We start from the raw sequence: 7,422 nt of genomic DNA, 5'->3' as shown, positions 1-7,422 counted from the left end.
CCGACAAAACATAAAAAAACCTAAATGAGGTATCGCTGTAACCGTACTGATCCGAAGAATAAAATCGCTTTATCAATTTTACCGCACGCGGAACGGTGTAAACGCACCCCCCAAAAGAAATTCATGAAACGCTGGTTTTTGTTCATTCTGCGTCCCAAAAATCGGAATAAAAAGCGATCAAAAAATGTCACGCGCCCGAAAATGGTACCAATAAAAACGTAAACTCGTCCTGCAAAAAATAAGACCTCACATGACTCGGTGGCTCAAAATACGGAAAAATTATAGCTCTCAATATGTGGTGATGCAAAAACTATTTTTACAATAAAAAGCGTCTTTTAGCGTGCGACAGCTGCCAAACATAAAAACCCGCTATAAATAGTAAATGAAACCCCCCGTTATCACCCCCTTAGTTAGGGAAAAATAATAAAATAAAAAAAATGTATTTATTTCCATTTTTCCATTAGGGGATTATAGGGAGAAAAATGGGAAGCGCAAGCTTCTAAGTGTAGTAGTTAATTGTCAAAGGTATATGCTCAGTGTGAATACACTCACCTATTTGGTGTCTTGAGATACTGCATGTAGATCCAATCCCTGGATCACTCCATTCCTCTTTCCATTCAGTTTGCTGCAAAGATCTGGGAACTATTGAGAGCACTGGACAGCGCTTTCATAGGTTATAACACTTGGTGAATGTTTTTCCCAGCAATATGCGCTCCTGAAGGATGATGATGGAACTTGATATTTAGGTTCAAGGATGATTTTTATTTTTGATTAAAAATTAGAATACAACCGGTTTCGACTGCTAAGAGTCTTCCTCAGATATAATGTCTAGAATATAAATGGATCTGTCTGAACACATTTTATAGCAGATCTCCCTGCATGTGGTTTTGGGTGGGGGCTGAAAGGTCTGTTTTTCAGACACACCCAGATACTCAGATATGCAGGATTTTGCACTCTGAGGAATTAAACAAAACCCATAAACCAAATAAATGTTACACAAAAAGTTTCACACAAAAAAATTTTCACATAAAAAAACAATTAAAAAATATATATATAAAAATATTCCAAACTTTTCACACTAAATTTTTTTTTTTTTTTCCTTTTTCTAAAAACACTATAAATAATATTATGTGTAACATTTCTTTAAAATGTTATTAAACATACTGAGGTGTGATTTGATACAAAAATATAAAATCCTACAAACATGTACATTACAGCAAAATTTAATACTCTTCCTTAAAACTCTTCCTAATAAAAGTATCATATGCCCTCTATAACATCATTTAATCCATCCGGGTATAATGTACCCAGACGGAAGATCCAATATGATTCTTTCCGGTTTAGCTTTTGTATCCTATTAGTACAATTCTCAGGTATTTGCTCCAACAAGTACCAATATTTGGCAGTACAATTTTATTACCGCTTTTAATCGTAGTAATACAGAGATAAGAAATATTTTAAACAAATATTGGTACTTGTTGAAAAAGGATACTTTTTTGAAAAAACTTTTACCAGATAGACCCAATATTACCTTTCGTAGGGGCCAAACGGTGAAGGGTACAATTGCCCCTAGTAATCTCAGAATGACCAAAGAAAAGGAACGGGAATGTATAAAGAAAAAAGAAAAAATTAGGATAAATGAAACTGATGCTTTCAAACTGGGTATCTATCGATGTGGTTCCCGAAAATGTTGTACCTGTGAAATTATCAGTCATATGGCTCAATAAATTACGTCGTACAGTACGGGTGAAACCATAGCAATCACGCAAAAATTAACGTGTGATAGTGATTTTGTTATATATGCTATCACCTGTGCCTGTGGGCTGCAATATGTGGGTCGGACCACTCAGTCCTTACGATCCCGTATGAATGGCCACGGACACAATACTAAAAATGTTTTTTTAAAACAGAGTTTATCCCGGCACTTATCTTTGAAGCATAATAAAACATTCAATATTTGACTCCGCTGGAGCAAATACCTGAGAATTGTACTAATAGGATACAAAAGCTAAACCGGAAAGAATCATATTGGATCTTCCGTCTGGGTACATTATACCCGGATGGATTAAATGATGTTATAGAGGGCATATGATACTTTTATTAGGAAGAGTTTTAAGGAAGAGTATTAAATTTTGCTGTAATGTACATGTTTGTAGGATTTTATATTTTTGTATCAAATCACACCTCAGTATGTTTAATAACATTTTAAAGAAATTTTACACATAATATTATTTATAGTGTTTTTAGAAAAAGGAAAAAAAAAAAAAAATTTAGTGTGAAAAGTTTGGAATATTTTTATATATATATTTTTTAATTGTTTTTTTATGTGAAAATTTTTTTGTGTGAAACTTTTTGTGTAACATTTATTTGGTTTATGGGTTTTGTTTAATTCCTCAGAGTGCAAAATCCTGCATATCTGAGTATCTGGGTGTGTCTGAAAAACAGACCTTTCAGCCCCCACCCAAAACCACATGCAGGGAGATCTGCTATAAAATGTGTTCAGACAGATCCGTTTATATTCTTGACATTATACCTGAGGAAGACTCTTAGCAGTTGAAACCGGTTGTATTCTATTTTTAAAAAAAAATAAAAATCATCCTTGAACCTAAATATCAAGTTCCATCATCATCCTTCAGGAGCGCATATTGCTGGGAAAAACATTCACCAAATTTTTCCATTAGGGTTAGGGCTAGGGTTAGGGTAGGGTTAGGGCTAGGGTTAGGGCTAGGGTTAGGGCTGAGATTAGGGTTAGGGGTGTGTTGGGGTTCGGGTTGGAGTTAGAATTGGGGGTTTCCACTGTTTGGGCACATCAGGGGCTCTCCATATGCAACATGGCATCTGATCTCAATTCCAGCCAATTCTGAGTTGAAAAAGTCAAATGGTGCTCCTTCCCTTCCAAGCTCTGCCATGCACCCAAACAGTGTTTTACCCCCACATATGGGGTATCAGCCTACTCAGGACAAATTACAAAACAACTTTTGGGGTCCAATTTCTCCTGTTACCCTTAGGAAAATAAAAAATTGGGGGCAAAAATATCATTTTTGTGGAAAAAAATGATTTTTTTATTTTCACGTTCGAGCGTTATAAACTTCTGTGAAGCACTTGGGGGTTCAAAGTGCTCACGACACATCTAGATAAGTTCCGTGGGGGGTCTAGTGTCCAAAATGGGGTCACTTGTGGGGAGTTTCAATAGTTTAGGTACATCAGGGCTCTCCAAACGCACATGACACCCGCAGACCATTCCATCAAAGTCTGCATTCCAAAACGTCACTGCTTCCCTTCCGAGCCCCGACGTGTGTCCATACAGTAGTTTTCTCCCACATATGGGGTGTCAGCGTACTCATGACAAATTGGACAACAACTTTTGGGGTCCAATTTCTCCTGTTACCCTTGGGAAAATGAAAAAAATTGGGGACTAATTGATCATGTTTGTGGAAAAAATACGATTTTTTTATTTTCATGCCCGGGCATTATAAACTTCTGTGAAGCCCTTGGGGGTTCAAAGTACTCACCTCACATCTAGATAAGTTCCTTAGGGGGTCTCATTTCCAAAATGGGGTCATTTGTGGGGGGTTTCCACTGTTTAGGTACATTAGGGGCTCTCCAAAGGCAACATGACACCCGCAGACCATTCCATCAAAGTCTGCATTCCAAAACGTCACTACTTCCCTTCCGAGCCCCGACGTGTGCCCATACAGTAGTTTTCTCCCACATATGGGGTATCAGCATACTCAGGACAAATTGGACAACAACTTTTGGGGTCCAATTTCTCCTGGTACCCTTGGGAAAATAAAAAAATGGTGACTAAAAGATCATGTTTGTGGAAAAAATACGAATTTTTTATTTTCACGCCCGGGCGTTATAAGCTTCTGTGAAGCACTGGGGGGTTCAAAGTGCTCACCACACATCTAGATAAGTTCCTTGGGGGGTCTAGTTTTCAAAATGGTGTCATTTGTGGGGAGTTTCCACTGTTTTGGTACATCAGGGTTTTTCCAATCACGACATGGTGTCCGATCTCAATTCCAGCCAAAAACGTCAAATGGCACTGCTTCCCTTCCGAGCTCTGCCATGCGCCCAAATAGTGGTTTACCCCCACATGTGGGGTATCAGCGTACTCAGGACAAATTGCACAATAACATTTAGGGTCCTGGTACCCTTGGAAAAATAAGAATTGAGGGTGAAAAGATCATTTTTGTGGAAAAAATATGATTTTTTAATTGTACGGCTTTATGTTATAAACTTCTGTGAAGCCCTTGGGGGTTCAGAGTTCTCACCACACATCTAGATAAGTTCCTTAGGGGGTCTAGTTTCCAAAATGGTGTCATTTGTGGGGAGTTTCCACTGTTTTGGTACATCAGGTTTTTTCCAATCACGACATGGTGTCCGATCTCAATTCCAGCCAAAAACGTCAAATGGCGCTGCTTCCCTTCCGAGCTCTGCCATGCGCCCAAATAGTGGTTTACCCCCACATGTGGGGTATCAGCGTACTCAGGACAAATTGCACAATAACTTTTAGGGTCCTGTTACCCTCGGAAAAATAAGAATTGAGGGTGAAAAGATCATTTTTGTGGAAAAAATATGATTTTTTAATTGTACGGCTGTATGTTATAAACTTCTGTGAAGCCCTTGGGGGTTCAAAGTTCTCACCACACATCTAGATAAGTTCCTTAGGGGGTCTAGTTTCCAAAATGGTGTCATTTGTGAGGGGTTTCCACTGTTTTGGTACATCAGGGACTCTCCAAACGTGACATGGCGTCCGATCTGAATTCCAGCCAATTTTGCATTGAAAAAGTCAAACGGCGCTCCTTCCATTCTGAGCTCTGCCATGCGCCGAAACAGTCGTTCCCCCCCACATATCAGGTATCAGCGTACTCAGGACAAATTGCACAATAACTTTTGTAGTCCAATTTCTCCTGTTACCCTTGGTAAAATAAAAAAATTGAACCTGAAGTATTTTTTTTGTGAAAAAAAGTTAGATGTTCATTTTTTTTTAAATATTCAAAAAAATTCCTGTGACGCACCTAAAGGGTTAATAAACTTCTTGAATGTGGTTTTGAGCACCTTAAGGGGTGCAGTTTTTAGAATGGTGTCACTTTTTGGTATTTTCTATCATATAGACCCCTCAAAGTGGCTTCAAATGTGATGTGGTCCTAAAAATAAAATGGTGTTGTAAAAATGAGAAATCGCTGGTCAACTTTTAACCCTTATAACTTCCTAACAAAAAAAAATTTTGGTTCCAAAATTGTGCTGATGTCAAGTAAACATGTGGGAAATGTTAGTTATCAAGTTTTTTGTGTGCCTTATCTCTGTGACTTAAGGGCATAAAAATTCAAAGTTGGAAAATTGCGAAATTTTCAAAATTTTCGCCAAATTTCCATTTTTCTCACAAATAAACGCAAGTTATTGCGTTCCAGAGTTATGACCTCATAAAGGTACAGTGGTCAGAATTGTAAAAATTGGCCCGGTCATGAACGTGCAAACCACCCTTGGGGGTGAAGGGGTTAAAATCTGCCTTTCTGAAATCTAACCTTGACGTCTGAGTCTTCACAGGTCTTCCTCCTCTAGTTATCCAAAATTCTAAAATAGCATGGTCACTACCTCCTAGGGTCCCAGCCACTTTTTCCTCCTCAACCATTTTCTCCCTGTTTATAAGGATTAGATTCAAGGTAGCAGTTCCCCTTGTTTTCTCCCCTACCTTTTGGAAGATAAAGTTGTCAGCAAGAGAGGATAAGAATTTCTTTGACCTGTTAGTTTTGCCTGAGAGAGATTCCCAATAAATGTCTGGATAGTTGAAATCTCCCATGACAACTATGTCATATTTTTTTGGAGAACTTGGCCATTTGATGCATAAAGAGTTCATCCATATTTTCAGCTTGCACAGGCGGCGTGTAGTAAATGCCTACAATCTCTGGGCAGATATACGCGTTTCTAACATACAATGCGACACCTCCTCCTCGTTTATCGAGTCTGTTTCTAGCAAATAAGTTGTATCATTCTAGCCTTGTATTCCAATCATGTGTATTATCCCACCAAGTTTCAGTGATTCCAATGACATCATATTTCTTTTCCTGCGTTAGTAGTTCCAATTCTCCTTGTTTGTTGCCCATGCTTTGTGCATTAGAATAGAAACATTTTAGTTTGTGATTGGTTTCTCTTTCTCCAATATTTTTATTATTTAGATTCTTTTGTCTTTGGTCTTCCTTTCCACTTCTAATAGTAGATTTTTCAATAGCATTTGTCAGGTGTATGGCTTTTTCTGGCCTTTTGCTTCCCTTCCCACATTGTTCTAGTTTAAAGCTCTCCTGATGAGTGTAGCAAGGCGACTTCCAAATACATGTTTTCCAGTCTTCATAAGGTGCACCCCATCTCTAGCAAGTAGTCCATCGTATAGGTAATTCTCTCCGTGATCCAGAAATCCAAATCCTTGCTGACGGCACCATCGACGTAGCCAGTTGTTCACCTGCAGAATCTTACTTCACCTCCTTGTTCCATGGCCATCCACTGGGAGGATGGAAGAGAAGACCACCTGCGCTCCCAGTTCTTTCACTTTCTTACCTAAGTTTTCAAAGTCACTGCAGATGGTTTCCAGGTCGTTTCCGGTTACATCCCGTCTGCAGATAGCGGCCTTTGTTCCTCTCAACAGGGAATCCCACATGACCACCACTCTCCATTTCTTCACTACATTTTTCTTTCTCCATCCAGGAGGACTCTGAGGGCATACAATGTTGTTATTTGTGGTTAAAGTCTTATCTTGATGTATTTCTTCATCATTCTCCTGTGCAAGAGCCTGGTACTGGTTCCTTAGCAGTATGGGCGCTGACTGCCTCCTGATCCTCCTACTTCTCTGGGTCACATATTTCCATTCCTCTGTTTCTTCAGGTGCACTTCGAATTTCTTCTCTTTCTGTAACATGAAGAGCTAATTCTGCTCTGTCTAAGAACTCTTCACCTTCCTTAATGATCTTCAATGTAGCTAACCTCTCTTCGAGATTTTGCAACTTTTCCTCCAACAGGGACACAAGCTTGCATTTGTGGCATGTGAAGTTTGGCTTTTCCACTGGTAAGTCTGTGAACGTGTAGCAAGAAATGCAGCTCACCAAATGGCTCCTGGCCTCTTCCATATTGTTATTGTTAAACCGATTTCAAAGCGATGAAAACTGAGCAAAAACTGACTCTTCCTCTGGTTTACTGATTACCCCTTTTCAGCTCGCGGAGACTCTTCACTTATCCCAGAAGGCACTGGGAATATGCAAATTCTCTCCTCAGGGCTCTTCCCCTGGTTTACCGATTTCCTCTTTTCAGCTGCAACGGCCAAAATCCAGTGATAGTTGAGCTCGCGGAGACTCTTCACTTATCCCAGAAGGCACTGGGAATATGCAAATTCTCTCCTCAGGACTCTTCCCCTGGTTTACCGATTTCCTCT

Source organism: Dendrobates tinctorius, unplaced genomic scaffold (genome assembly GCF_039654945.1).
Source record: "Dendrobates tinctorius isolate UK_male_01 unplaced genomic scaffold, ASM3965494v1 ptg000079l, whole genome shotgun sequence".
Lineage (NCBI taxonomy): Eukaryota > Metazoa > Chordata > Amphibia > Anura > Dendrobatidae > Dendrobates > Dendrobates tinctorius.
Note: the sequence above shows the minus strand (reverse complement) of the source record.